We start from the raw sequence: 13,830 nt of genomic DNA, 5'->3' as shown, positions 1-13,830 counted from the left end.
CATTTGCACAACGTGTGGGTGGTTGCATTTTCTGTAACATACGTCCAACTGGAGCCTGCTGGTAGAGCCAACGCCGAAGTGTAACACCAACAATATTCAGGCCACTACACGATATTGTACGCGGAATGATGACGGTGGTAAGCGGTATACGTAATGATGCAAAATTTAGTCGCACAAGCTTCTAACCGCTTACTTATCACACCCGCATACAGCTCAATGACAACGCATCAATGAAGTGGCACCTTGTGGGCTACAACGCGCGCAAAATGTGGCGCTCGCCCTCTTGTTTTTGTGAGCACTAGCAAGCACGCATGCAGCGAACTACCACAAACGGAGTGATCAACGTACACGACGCGTGCGTGTATTGTTCACGGAAAGACTGCCGCGTACGTGCTGTATGCTGTAGCAATACATTCGGCGACTGCACAACATAGCAGCACGATACAGGTACAGTCGTAAACAGCACATTCTCGCCATCGGCCATACCATGCTGAATACGCCGGTTCTCGTCCGATCCCCGAAGCTAAGCAGCATTGGGCTCGGTCAGTACTTGGGAGGGAGACCACCTGGGAACACCGAGAGCTGATGGCACCGTTCTTTTTGCTTTTTTATTGCGTGCTTCTGTGACGTCTTGCTTTTTTTCATTTGCACAACGTGTGGGTGGTTGCATTTTCTGTAACATACGTCCAACTGGAGCCTGCTGGTAGAGCCAACGCCGAAGTGTAACACCAACAATATTCAGGCCACTACACGATATTGTACGCGGAATGATGACGGTGGTAAGCGGTATACGTAATGATGCAAAATTTAGTCGCACAAGCTTCTAACCGCTTACTTATCACACCCGCATACAGCTCAATGACAACGCATCAATGAAGTGGCACCTTGTGGGCTACAACGCGCGCAAAATGTGGCGCTCGCCCTCTTGTTTTTGTGAGCACTAGCACGCACGCATGCAGCGAAGAACCACAAACGGAGTGATCAACGTACACGACGCGTGCGTGTATTGTTCACGGAAAGACTGTCGCGTACGTGCTGTATGCTGTAGCAATACATTCGGTGACTGCACAACATAGTAGCACGATACAGGTGCAGTCGTAAACAGCACATTCTCGCCATCAGCCATACCATGCTGAATACGCCGGTTCTCGTCCGATCCCGGAAGCTAAGCAGCATTGGGCTCGGTCAATACTTGGGAGGGAGACCACCTGGGAACACCAAGTGCTGATGGCACCGTTCTTTTTGCTTTTTTATTGCGTGCTTCTGTGACGTCTTGTTCTTTTTTCATTTGCACAACGTGTAGGTGGTTGCATTTACTGTAACTTACGTTCAACTGGAGCCTGCTGGTAGAGCCAACGCCGAAGTGTAACACCAACAATATTCAGGCCACTACACGATATTGTACGCGGAATGATGACGGTGGTAAGCGGTATACGTAATGATGCAAAATTTAGTCGCACAAGCTTCTAACCGCTCACTTATCACACCCGCATACAGCTCAATGACAACGCATCAATAAAGTGGCACCTTGTGGGCTGCAACGCGCGCAAAATGTGGCGCTCGCCCTCTTGCTTTTGTGAGCACTAGCACGCACGCATTCAGCGAACAACCACAAACGGAGTGATCAACGTACACGACGCGTGCGTGCATTGTTCACGGAAAGACTGCCGCGTACGTGCTGTATGCTGTAGCAATACATTCGGCGACTGCACAACATAGCAGCACGATACAGGTGCAGTCGTAAACAGCACATTCTCGCCATCGGCCATACCATGCTGAATACGCCGGTTCTCGTCCGATCCCCGAAGCTAAGCAGCATTGGGCTAGGTCAGTACTTGTGAGGGAGACCACCTGGGAACACCGAGTGCTGATGGCACCGTTCTTTTTGCTTTTTTGTTGCGTGCTTCTGTGACGTCTTGTTTTTTTTTTCATTTGCACAACGTGTGGGTGGTTGCATTTACTGTAACTTACGTTCAAATGGAGCCTGCTGGTAGAGCCAACGCCGAAGTGTAACACAAACAATATTCAGGCCACTACACGATATTGCACGCGGAATGATGACGGTGGTAAGCGGTATACGTAATGATGCAAAATTTAGTCGCACAAGCTTCTAACCGCTTACTTATCACACCCGCATACAGCTCAATGACAACGCATCAATAAAGTGGCACCTTGTTGGCTGCAACGCGCGCAAAACGTGGCGCTCGCCCTCTTGTTTTTGTGAGCACTAGCACGCACGCATGCAGCGATCAACCACAAACGGAGTGATCAACGTACACGACGCGTGCGTGTATTGTTCACGGAAAGACTGCCGCGTACGTGCTGTATGCTGTAGCAATACATTCGGCGACTGCACAACATAGCAGCACGATAAAGGTGCAGTCGTAAACAGCACATTCTCGCCATCGGCCATACCTTGCTGAATACGCCGGTTCTCGTCCGATCCCCGAAGCTAAGCAGCATTGGGCTCGGTCAGTACTTGGGAGGGAGACCACCTGTGAACACAGAGAGCTGATGGCACCGTTCTTTTTGCTTTTTTATTGCGTGCTTCTGTGACGTCTTGCTTTTTTTTTCATTTGCACAACGTGTGGGTGGTTGCATTTTCTGTAACATACGTCCAACTGGAGCCTGCTGGTAGAGCCAACGCCGAAGTGTGACACCAACAATATTCAGGCCACTACACGATATTGTACGCGGAATGATGACGGTGGTAAGCGGTATACGTAATGATGCAAAATTTAGTCGCACAAGCTTCTAACCGCTTACTTATCACACCCGCATACAGCTCAATGACAACGCATCAATGAAGTGGCACCTTGTGGGCTACAACGCGCGCAAAATGTGGCGCTCGCCCTCTTGTTTTTGTGAGCACTAGCAAGCACGCATGCAGCGAACTACCACAAACGGAGTGATCAACGTACACGACGCGTGCGTGTATTGTTCACGGAAAGACTGCCGCGTACGTGCTGTATGCTGTAGCAATACATTCGGCGACTGCACAACATAGCAGCACGATACAGGTACAGTCGTAAACAGCACATTCTCGCCATCGGCCATACCATGCTGAATACGCCGGTTCTCGTCCGATCCCCGAAGCTAAGCAGCATTGGGCTAGGTCAGTACTTGGGAGGGAGACCACCTGGGAACACCGAGAGCTGATGGCACCGTTCTTTTTGCTTTTTTATTGCGTGCTTCTGTGACGTCTTGCTTTTTTTCATTTGCACAACGTGTGGGTGGTTGCATTTTCTGTAACATACGTCCAACTGGAGCCTGCTGGTAGAGCCAACGCCGAAGTGTAACACCAACAATATTCAGGCCACTACACGATATTGTACGCGGAATGATGACGGTGGTAAGCGGTATACGTAATGATGCAAAATTTAGTCGCACAAGCTTCTAACCGCTTACTTATCACACCCGCATACAGCTCAATGACAACGCATCAATGAAGTGGCACCTTGTGGGCTACAACGCGCGCAAAATGTGGCGCTCGCCCTCTTGTTTTTGTGAGCACTAGCACGCACGCATGCAGCGAAGAACCACAAACGGAGTGATCAACGTACACGACGCGTGCGTGTATTGTTCACGGAAAGACTGTCGCGTACGTGCTGTATGCTGTAGCAATACATTCGGTGACTGCACAACATAGTAGCACGATACAGGTGCAGTCGTAAACAGCACATTCTCGCCATCAGCCATACCATGCTGAATACGCCGGTTCTCGTCCGATCCCGGAAGCTAAGCAGCATTGGGCTCGGTCAATACTTGGGAGGGAGACCACCTGGGAACACCAAGTGCTGATGGCACCGTTCTTTTTGCTTTTTTATTGCGTGCTTCTGTGACGTCTTGTTTTTTTTTCATTTGCACAACGTGTAGGTGGTTGCATTTACTGTAACTTACGTTCAACTGGAGCCTGCTGGTAGAGCCAACGCCGAAGTGTAACACCAACAATATTCAGGCCACTACACGATATTGTACGCGGAATGATGACGGTGGTAAGCGGTATACGTAATGATGCAAAATTTAGTCGCACAAGCTTCTAACCGCTCACTTATCACACCCGCATACAGCTCAATGACAACGCATCAATAAAGTGGCACCTTGTGGGCTGCAACGCGCGCAAAATGTGGCGCTCGCCCTCTTGCTTTTGTGAGCACTAGCACGCACGCATTCAGCGAACAACCACAAACGGAGTGATCAACGTACACGACGCGTGCGTGCATTGTTCACGGAAAGACTGCCGCGTACGTGCTGTATGCTGTAGCAATACATTCGGCGACTGCACAACATAGCAGCACGATACAGGTGCAGTCGTAAACAGCACATTCTCGCCATCGGCCATACCATGCTGAATACGCCGGTTCTCGTCCGATCCCCGAAGCTAAGCAGCATTGGGCTAGGTCAGTACTTGTGAGGGAGACCACCTGGGAACACCGAGTGCTGATGGCACCGTTCTTTTTGCTTTTTTGTTGCGTGCTTCTGTGACGTCTTGTTTTTTTTTTCATTTGCACAACGTGTGGGTGGTTGCATTTACTGTAACTTACGTTCAAATGGAGCCTGCTGGTAGAGCCAACGCCGAAGTGTAACACAAACAATATTCAGGCCACTACACGATATTGCACGCGGAATGATGACGGTGGTAAGCGGTATACGTAATGATGCAAAATTTAGTCGCACAAGCTTCTAACCGCTTACTTATCACACCCGCATACAGCTCAATGACAACGCATCAATAAAGTGGCACCTTGTTGGCTGCAACGCGCGCAAAACGTGGCGCTCGCCCTCTTGTTTTTGTGAGCACTAGCACGCACGCATGCAGCGATCAACCACAAACGGAGTGATCAACGTACACGACGCGTGCGTGTATTGTTCACGGAAAGACTGCCGCGTACGTGCTGTATGCTGTAGCAATACATTCGGCGACTGCACAACATAGCAGCACGATAAAGGTGCAGTCGTAAACAGCACATTCTCGCCATCGGCCATACCTTGCTGAATACGCCGGTTCTCGTCCGATCCCCGAAGCTAAGCAGCATTGGGCTCGGTCAGTACTTGGGAGGGAGACCACCTGTGAACACAGAGAGCTGATGGCACCGTTCTTTTTGCTTTTTTATTGCGTGCTTCTGTGACGTCTTGCTTTTTTTTCATTTGCACAACGTGTGGGTGGTTGCATTTTCTGTAACATACGTCCAACTGGAGCCTGCTGGTAGAGCCAACGCCGAAGTGTGACACCAACAATATTCAGGCCACTACACGATATTGTACGCGGAATGATGACGGTGGTAAGCGGTATACGTAATGATGCAAAATTTAGTCGCACAAGCTTCTAACCGCTTACTTATCACACCCGCATACAGCTCAATGACAACGCATCAATGAAGTGGCACCTTGTGGGCTACAACGCGCGCAAAATGTGGCGCTCGCCCTCTTGTTTTTGTGAGCACTAGCAAGCACGCATGCAGCGAACTACCACAAACGGAGTGATCAACGTACACGACGCGTGCGTGTATTGTTCACGGAAAGACTGCCGCGTACGTGCTGTATGCTGTAGCAATACATTCGGCGACTGCACAACATAGCAGCACGATACAGGTACAGTCGTAAACAGCACATTCTCGCCATCGGCCATACCATGCTGAATACGCCGGTTCTCGTCCGATCCCCGAAGCTAAGCAGCATTGGGCTAGGTCAGTACTTGGGAGGGAGACCACCTGGGAACACCGAGTGCTGATGGCACCATTCTTTTTGCTTTTTTGTTGCGTGCTTCTGTGACGTCTTGTTTTTTTTTCATTTGCACAACGTGTGGGTGGTTGCATTTACTGTAACTTACGTTCAAATGGAGCCTGCTGGTAGAGCCAACGCCGAAGTGTAACACAAACAATATTCAGGCCACTACACGATATTGCACGCGGAATGATGACGGTGGTAAGCGGTATACGTAATGATGCAAAATTTAGTCGCACAAGCTTCTAACCGCTTACTTATCACACCCGCTTACAGCTCAATGACAACGCATCAATGAAGTGGCACCTTGTGAGCTACAACGCGCGCAAAATGTGGCGCTCGCCCTCTTGCTTTTGTGAGCACTAGCACGCACGCATGCAGCGAACAACCACAAACGGAGTGATCAACGTACACGACGCGTGCGTGTATTGTTCACGGAAAGACTGCCGCGTACGTGCTGTATGCTGTAGCAATACATTCGGCGACTGCACAACATAGCAGCACGATACAGGTGCAGTCGTAACAGCACATTCTCGCCATCGGCCATACCATGCTGAATACGCCGGTTCTCGTCCGATCCCCGAAGCTAAGCAGCATTGGGCTCGGTCAGTACTTGGGAGGGAGACCACCTGGGAACACCGAGTGCTGATGGCACCGTTCTTTTTGCTTTTTTGTTGCGTGCTTCTGTGACGTCTTGTTTTTTTTTCATTTGCACAACGTGTGGGTGGTTGCATTTACTGTAACTTACGTCCAACTGGAGCCTGCTGGTAGAGCCAACGCCGAAGTGTAACACCAACAATATTCAGGCCACTACACGATATTGTACGCGGAATGATGACGGTGGTAAGCGGTATACGTAATGATGCAAAATTTAGTCGCACAAGCTTCTAACCGCTTACTTATCACACCCGCATACAGCTCAATGACAACGCATCAATGAAGTGGCACCTTGTGGGCTACAAGGCGCGCAAAATGTGGCGCTCGCCCTCTTGTTTTTGTGAGCACTAGCACGCACGCATGCAGCGAACAACCACAAACGCAGTGATCAACGTACAAGACGCGTGCGTGTATTGTTCACGGAAAGACTGCCGCGTACGTGCTGTATGCTGTAGCAATACATTCGGCGACTGCACAACATAGCAGCACGATACAGGTGCAGTCGTAAACAGCACATTCTCGCCATCGGCCATACCATGCTGAATACGCCGGTTCTCGTCCGATCCCCGAAGCTAAGCAGCATTGGGCTCGGTCAATACTTGGGAGGGAGACCACCTGGGAACACCGAGTGCTGATGGCACCGTTCTTTTTGCTTTTTTATTGCGTGCTTCTGTGACGTCTTGCTTTCTTTTTTCATTTGCACAACGTGTGGGTGGCTGCATTTACTGTAACTTACGTTCAACTGGAGCCTGCTGGTAGAGCCAACGCCGAAGTGTAACACCAACAATATTCAGGCCACTACACGATATTGTACGCGGAATGATGACGGTGGTAAGTGGTATACGTAATGATGCAAAATTTAGTCGCACAAGCTTCTAACCGCTTACTTATCACACCCGCATACAGCTCAATGACAACGCATCAATAAAGTGGCACCTTGTTGGCTGCAACGCGCGCAAAACGTGGCGCTCGCCCTCTTGTTTTTGTGAGCACTAGCACGCACGCATGCAGCGATCAACCACAAACGGAGTGATCAACGTACACGACGCGTGCGTGTATTGTTCACGGAAAGAGTGCCGCGTACGTGCTGTATGCTGTAGCAATACATTCGGCGACTGCACAACATAGCAGCGCGATAAAGGTGCCGTCGTAAACAGCACATTCTCGCCATCGGCCATACCTTGCTGAATACGCCGGTTCTCGTCCGATCCCCGAAGCTAAGCAGCATTGGGCTCGGTCAGTACTTGGGAGGGAGACCACCTGTGAACACCGAGAGCTGATGGCACCGTTCTTTTTGCTTTTTTATTGCGTGCTTCTGTGACGTCTTGCTTTTTTTTCATTTGCACAACGTGTGGGTGGTTGCATTTTCTGTAACATACGTCCAACTGGAGCCTGCTGGTAGAGCCAACGCCGAAGTGTAACACCAACAATATTCAGGCCACTACACGATATTGTACGCGGAATGATGACGGTGGTAAGCGGTATACGTAATGATGCAAAATTTAGTCGCACAAGCTTCTAACCGCTTACTTATCACACCCGCATACAGCTCAATGACAACGCATCAATGAAGTGGCACCTTGTGGGCTACAACGCGCGCAAAATGTGGCGCTCGCCCTCTTGTTTTTGTGAGCACTAGCACGCACGCATGCAGCGAACAACCACAAACGGAGTGATCAACGTACACGACGCGTGCGTGTATTGTTCACGGAAAGACTGCCGCGTACGTGCTGTATGCTGTAGCAATACATTCGGCGACTGCACAACATAGCAGCACGATACAGGTACAGTCGTAAACAGCACATTCTCGCCATCGGCCATACCATGCTGAATACGCCGGTTCTCGTCCGATCCCCGAAGCTAAGCAGCATTGGGCTCGGTCAGTACTTGGGAGGGAGACCACCTGGGAACACCGAGTGCTGATGGCACCGTTCTTTTTGCTTTTTTGTTGCGTGCTTCTGTGACGTCTTGTTTTTTTTTCATTTGCACAACGTGTGGGTGGCTGCATTTACTGTAACTTACGTTCAACTGGAGCCTGCTGGTAGAGCCAACGCCGAAGTGTAACTCCAACAATATTCAGGCCACTACACGATATTGTACGCGGAATGATGACGGTGGTAAGTGGTACACGTATTAATGCAAAATTTAGTCGCACAAGCTTCTAACCGCTTACTTATCACACCCGCATACAGCTCAATGACAACGCATCAATAAAGTGGCACCTTGTGGGCTGCAACGCGCGCAAAATGTGGCGCTCGCCCTCTTGTTTTTGTGAGCACTCGCACGCACGCCTGCAGCGAACAACCACAAACGGAGTGATCAACGTACACGACGCGTGCGTGTATTGTTCACGGAAAGACTGCCGCGTACGTGCTGTATGCTGTAGCAATACATTCGGCGACTGCACAACATAGCAGCACGATAAAGGTGCAGTCGTAAACAGCACATTCTCGCCATCGGCCATACCATGCTGAATACGCCGGTTCTCGTCCGATCCCCGAAGCTAAGCAGCATTGGGCTCGGTCAGTACTTGGGAGGGAGACCACCTGGGAACACCGAGAGCTGATGGCACCGTTCTTTTTGCTTTTTTATTGCGTGCTTCTGTGACGTCTTGCTTTTTTTTTTCATTTGCACAACGTGTGGGTGGTTGCATTTTCAGTAACATACGTCCAACTGGAGCCTGCTGGTAGAGCCAACGCCGAAGTGTAACACCAACAATATTCAGGCCACTACACGATATTGTACGCGGAATGATGACGGTGGTAAGCGGTATACGTAATGATGCAAAATTTAGTCGCACAAGCTTCTAACCGCTTACTTATCACACCCGCATACAGCTCAATGACAACGCATCAATGAAGTGGCACCTTGTGGGCTACAACGCGCGCAAAATGTGGCGCTCGCCCTCTTGCTTTTGTGAGCACTAGCACGCACGCATGCAGCGAACAACCACAAACGGAGTGATCAACGTACACGACGCGTGCGTGTATTGTTCACGGAAAGACTGCCGCGTACGTGCTGTATGCTGTAGCAATACATTCGGCGACTGCACAACATAGCAGCACGATACAGGTGCAGTCGTAAACAGCACATTCTCGCCATCGGCCATACCATGCTGAATACGCCGGTTCTCGTCCGATCCCCGAAGCTAAGCAGCATTGGGCTCGGTCAGTACTTGGGAGGGAGACCACCTGGGAACACCGAGTGCTGATGGCACCGTTCTTTTTGCTTTTTTGTTGCGTGCTTCTGTGACGTCTTGTTTTTTTTTTCATTTGCACAACGTGTGGGTGGCTGCATTTACTGTAACTTACGTTCAACTGGAGCCTGCTGGTAGAGCCAACGCCGAAGTGTAACTCCAACAATATTCAGGCCACTACACGATATTGTACGCGGAATGATGACGGTGGTAAGTGGTACACGTATTAATGCAAAATTTAGTCGCAAAAGCTTCTAACCGCTTACTTATCACACCCGCATACAGCTCAATGACAATGCATCAATGAAGTGGCACCTTGTGGGCTACAACGCGCGCAAAATGTGGCGCTCGCCCTCTTGCTTTTGTGAGCACTAGCACGCACGCAAGCAGCGAACAACCACAAACGGAGTGATCAACGTACACGACGCGTGCGTGTATTGTTCAAGGAAAGACTGCCGCGTACGTGCTGTATGCTGTAGCAATACATTCGGTGACTGCACTACATAGCAGCACGATACAGGTGCAGTCGTAAACAGCAGATTTTCGCCATCGGCCATACCATGCTGAATACGCCGGTTCTCGTCCGATCCGCGAAGCTAAGCAGCGTTGGGCTCGGTCAGTACTTGGGAGGGAGACCACCTGGGAACACCGAGAGCTGATGGCACCGTTCTTTTTGCTTTTTTATTGCGTGCTTCTGTGACGTCTTGCTTTTTTTTTCATTTGCACAACGTGTGGGTGGTTGCATTTTCTGTAACATACGTCCAACTGGAGCCTGCTGGTAGAGCCAACGCCGAAGTGTAACACCAACAATATTCAGGCCACTACACGATATTGTACGCGGAATGATGACGGTGGTAAGCGGTATACGTAATGATGCAAAATTTAGTCGCACAAGCTTCTAACCGCTTACTTATCACACCCGCATACAGCTCAATGACAACGCATCAATGAAGTGGCACCTTGTGGGCTACAACGCGCGCAAAATGTGGCGCTCGCCCTCTTGCTTTTGTGAGCACTAGCACGCACGCATGCAGCGAACAACCACAAACGGAGTGATCAACGTACACGACGCGTGCGTGTATTGTTCACGGAAAGACTGCCGCGTACGTGCTGTATGCTGTAGCAATACATTCGGCGACTGCACAACATAGCAGCACGATACAGGTGCAGTCGTAAACAGCACATTCTCGCCATCGGCCATACCATGCTGAATACGCCGGTTCTCGTCCGATCCCGAAGCTAAGCAGCATTGGGCTCGGTCAGTACTTGGGAGGGAGACCACCTGGGAACACCGAGTGCTGATGGCACCGTTCTTTTTGCTTTTTTGTTGCGTGCTTCTGTGACGTCTTGTTTTTTTTTTCATTTGCACAACGTGTGGGTGGCTGCATTTACTGTAACTTACGTTCAACTGGAGCCTGCTGGTAGAGCCAACGCCGAAGTGTAACTCCAACAATATTCAGGCCACTACACGATATTGTACGCGGAATGATGACGGTGGTAAGTGGTACACGTATTAATGCAAAATTTAGTCGCACAAGCTTCTAACCGCTTACTTATCACACCCGCATACAGCTCAATGACAACGCATCAATAAAGTGGCACCTTGTGGGCTGCAACGCGCGCAAAATGTGGCGCTCGCCCTCTTGTTTTTGTGAGCACTCGCACGCACGCCTGCAGCGAACAACCACAAACGGAGTGATCAACGTACACGACGCGTGCGTGTATTGTTCACGGAAAGACTGCCGCGTACGTGCTGTATGCTGTAGCAATACATTCGGCGACTGCACAACATAGCAGCACGATAAAGGTGCAGTCGTAAACAGCACATTCTCGCCATCGGCCATACCATGCTGAATACGCCGGTTCTCGTCCGATCCCCGAAGCTAAGCAGCATTGGGCTCGGTCAGTACTTGGGAGGGAGACCACCTGGGAACACCGAGAGCTGATGGCACCGTTCTTTTTGCTTTTTTATTGCATGCTTCTGTGACGTCTTGCTTTTTTTTCATTTGCACAACGTGTGGGTGGTTGCATTTTCTGTAACATACGTCCAACTGGAGCCTGCTGGTAGAGCCAACGCCGAAGTGTAACACCAACAATATTCAGGCCACTACACGATATTGTACGCGGAATGATGACGGTGGTAAGCGGTATACGTAATGATGCAAAATTTAGTCGCAAAAGCTTCTAACCGCTTACTTATCACACCCGCATACAGCTCAATGACAACGCATCAATGAAGTGGCACCTTGTGGGCTACAACGCGCGCAAAATGTGGCGCTCGCCCTCTTGTTTTTGTGAGCACTAGCACGCACGCAAGCAGCGAACAACCACAAACGGAGTGATCAACGTACACGACGCGTGCGTGTATTGTTCAAGGAAAGACTGCCGCGTACGTGCTGTATGCTGTAGCAATACATTCGGTGACTGCACTACATAGCAGCACGATACAGGTGCAGTCGTAAACAGCAGATTTTCGCCATCGGCCATACCATGCTGAATACGCCGGTTCTCGTCCGATCCGCGAAGCTAAGCAGCATTGGGCTCGGTCAGTACTTGGGAGGGAGACCACCTGGGAACACCGAGAGCTGATGGCACCGTTCTTTTTGCTTTTTTATTGCGTGCTTCTGTGACGTCTTGCTTTTTTTTTCATTTGCACAACGTGTGGGTGGTTGCATTTTCTGTAACATACGTCCAACTGGAGCCTGCTGGTAGAGCCAACGCCGAAGTGTAACACCAACAATATTCAGGCCACTACACGATATTGTACGCGGAATGATGACGGTGGTAAGCGGTATACGTAATGATGCAAAATTTAGTCGCACAAGCTTCTAACCGCTTACTTATCACACCCGCATACAGCTCAATGACAACGCATCAATGAAGTGGCACCTTGTGGGCTACAACGCGCGCAAAATGTGGCGCTCGCCCTCTTGTTTTTGTGAGCACTAGCACGCACGCATGCAGCGAACAACCACAAACGGAGTGATCAACGTACAAGACGCGTGCGTGTATTGTTCACGGAAAGACTGCCGCGCACGTGCTGTATGCTGTAGCAATACATTCGGTGACTGCACAACATAGCAGCACGATACAGGTGCAGTCGTAAACAGCACATTTTCACCATCGGCCATACGATGCTGAATACGCCGGTTCTCGTCCGATCCCCGAAGCTAAGCAGCATTGGGCTCTGTCAATACTTGGGAGGGAGACCACCTGGGAACACCGAGTGCTGATGGCACCGTTCTTTTTGCTTTTTTATTGCGTGCTTCTGTGACGTCTTGCTTTCTTTTTTCATTTGCACAACGTGTGGGTGGTTGCATTTACTGTAACTTACGTTCAACTGGAGCCTGCTGGTAGAGCCAACGCCGAAGTGTAACACCAACAATATTCAGGCCACTACACAATATTGTACGCGGAATGATGACGGTGGTAAGTGGTATACGTAATGATGCAAAATTTAGTCGCACAAGCTTCTAACCGCTTACTTATCACACCCGCATACAGCTGAATGACAACGCATCAATAAAGTGGCACCTTGTGGGCTGCAACGCGCGCAAAATGTGGCGCTCGCCCTCTTGTTTTTGTGAGCACTAGCACGCACGCATGCAGCGAACAACCACAAACGGAGTGATCAACGTACACGACGCGTGCGTGTATTGTTCACGGAAAGACTGCCGCGTACGTGCTCTATGCTGTAGCAATACATTCGGCGACTGCACAACATAGCAGCACGATAAAGGTGCAGTCGTAAACAGCACATTCTCGCCATCGGCCATACCATGCTGAATACGCCGGTTCTCGTCCGATCCCCGAAGCTAAGCAGCATTGGGCTCGGTCAGTACTTGGGAGGGAGACCACCTGGGAACACCGAGAGCTGATGGCACCGTTCTTTTTGCTTTTTTATTGCGTGCTTCTGTGACGTCTTGCTTTTTTTTCATTTGCACAACGTGTGGGTGGTTGCATTTTCTGTAACATACGTCCAACTGGAGCCTGCTGGTAGAGCCAACGCCGAAGTGTAACACCAACAATATTCAGGCCACTACACGATATTGTACGCGGAATGATGACGGTGGTAAGCGGTATACGTAATGATGCAAAATTTAGTCGCACAAGCTTCTAACCGCTTACTTATCACACCCGCATACAGCTCAATGACAACGCATCAATAAAGTGGCACCTTGTGGGCTGCAACGCGCGCAAAATGTGGCGCTCGCCCTCTTGTTTTTGTGAGCACTCGCACGCACGCCTGCAGC

General features: G+C 50.1%; 11 non-coding genes and 10 pseudogenes across 11 annotated transcripts; all 21 read left to right on the top strand.

Annotated features, from left to right (window-relative positions):
- Positions 1 to 472: 472 nt before the first annotated feature.
- On the top strand, positions 473 to 591 carry LOC142561131 (5S ribosomal RNA). The gene has a single exon (XR_012823659.1). It is a non-coding gene; the product is annotated as a 5S ribosomal RNA (ribosomal RNA).
- Positions 592 to 1,114: 523 nt separating this feature from the next.
- LOC142561989 (5S ribosomal RNA) lies at positions 1,115 to 1,233 on the top strand (annotated as a pseudogene).
- A 524-nt stretch (positions 1,234 to 1,757) lies between these two features.
- On the top strand, positions 1,758 to 1,876 carry LOC142562894 (5S ribosomal RNA). The gene has a single exon (XR_012824205.1). It is a non-coding gene; the product is annotated as a 5S ribosomal RNA (ribosomal RNA).
- Positions 1,877 to 2,401: 525 nt separating this feature from the next.
- On the top strand, positions 2,402 to 2,520 carry LOC142562331 (5S ribosomal RNA; annotated as a pseudogene).
- A 525-nt stretch (positions 2,521 to 3,045) lies between these two features.
- Positions 3,046 to 3,164, top strand: LOC142562938 (5S ribosomal RNA). Its single transcript, XR_012824248.1, has one exon. It is a non-coding gene; the product is annotated as a 5S ribosomal RNA (ribosomal RNA).
- A 523-nt stretch (positions 3,165 to 3,687) lies between these two features.
- LOC142561988 (5S ribosomal RNA) lies at positions 3,688 to 3,806 on the top strand (annotated as a pseudogene).
- Positions 3,807 to 4,330: 524 nt separating this feature from the next.
- On the top strand, positions 4,331 to 4,449 carry LOC142562893 (5S ribosomal RNA). The gene has a single exon (XR_012824204.1). It is a non-coding gene; the product is annotated as a 5S ribosomal RNA (ribosomal RNA).
- A 525-nt stretch (positions 4,450 to 4,974) lies between these two features.
- On the top strand, positions 4,975 to 5,093 carry LOC142562330 (5S ribosomal RNA; annotated as a pseudogene).
- A 524-nt stretch (positions 5,094 to 5,617) lies between these two features.
- On the top strand, positions 5,618 to 5,736 carry LOC142562644 (5S ribosomal RNA). Its single transcript, XR_012823963.1, has one exon. It is a non-coding gene; the product is annotated as a 5S ribosomal RNA (ribosomal RNA).
- Positions 5,737 to 6,259: 523 nt separating this feature from the next.
- Positions 6,260 to 6,378, top strand: LOC142562650 (5S ribosomal RNA). Its single transcript, XR_012823969.1, has one exon. It is a non-coding gene; the product is annotated as a 5S ribosomal RNA (ribosomal RNA).
- Positions 6,379 to 6,902: 524 nt separating this feature from the next.
- LOC142561335 (5S ribosomal RNA) lies at positions 6,903 to 7,021 on the top strand (annotated as a pseudogene).
- Positions 7,022 to 7,547: 526 nt separating this feature from the next.
- LOC142561718 (5S ribosomal RNA) lies at positions 7,548 to 7,666 on the top strand (annotated as a pseudogene).
- A 524-nt stretch (positions 7,667 to 8,190) lies between these two features.
- On the top strand, positions 8,191 to 8,309 carry LOC142562649 (5S ribosomal RNA). The gene has a single exon (XR_012823968.1). It is a non-coding gene; the product is annotated as a 5S ribosomal RNA (ribosomal RNA).
- A 524-nt stretch (positions 8,310 to 8,833) lies between these two features.
- On the top strand, positions 8,834 to 8,952 carry LOC142561129 (5S ribosomal RNA). The gene has a single exon (XR_012823657.1). It is a non-coding gene; the product is annotated as a 5S ribosomal RNA (ribosomal RNA).
- Positions 8,953 to 9,478: 526 nt separating this feature from the next.
- Positions 9,479 to 9,597, top strand: LOC142562648 (5S ribosomal RNA). Its single transcript, XR_012823967.1, has one exon. It is a non-coding gene; the product is annotated as a 5S ribosomal RNA (ribosomal RNA).
- Positions 9,598 to 10,122: 525 nt separating this feature from the next.
- Positions 10,123 to 10,241, top strand: LOC142562342 (5S ribosomal RNA; annotated as a pseudogene).
- A 525-nt stretch (positions 10,242 to 10,766) lies between these two features.
- LOC142561533 (5S ribosomal RNA) lies at positions 10,767 to 10,884 on the top strand (annotated as a pseudogene).
- A 525-nt stretch (positions 10,885 to 11,409) lies between these two features.
- LOC142561128 (5S ribosomal RNA) lies at positions 11,410 to 11,528 on the top strand. Its single transcript, XR_012823656.1, has one exon. It is a non-coding gene; the product is annotated as a 5S ribosomal RNA (ribosomal RNA).
- A 524-nt stretch (positions 11,529 to 12,052) lies between these two features.
- LOC142562199 (5S ribosomal RNA) lies at positions 12,053 to 12,171 on the top strand (annotated as a pseudogene).
- A 525-nt stretch (positions 12,172 to 12,696) lies between these two features.
- LOC142562526 (5S ribosomal RNA) lies at positions 12,697 to 12,815 on the top strand (annotated as a pseudogene).
- A 526-nt stretch (positions 12,816 to 13,341) lies between these two features.
- On the top strand, positions 13,342 to 13,460 carry LOC142561127 (5S ribosomal RNA). The gene has a single exon (XR_012823655.1). It is a non-coding gene; the product is annotated as a 5S ribosomal RNA (ribosomal RNA).
- Positions 13,461 to 13,830: the final 370 nt, after the last annotated feature.

This window comes from Dermacentor variabilis, chromosome 10 (genome assembly GCF_050947875.1).
Source record: "Dermacentor variabilis isolate Ectoservices chromosome 10, ASM5094787v1, whole genome shotgun sequence".
NCBI lineage: Eukaryota > Metazoa > Arthropoda > Arachnida > Ixodida > Ixodidae > Dermacentor > Dermacentor variabilis.
The sequence above is the reverse complement of the archived record's forward strand: the minus strand, read 5'-3'. Positions and strand labels throughout refer to the sequence as shown.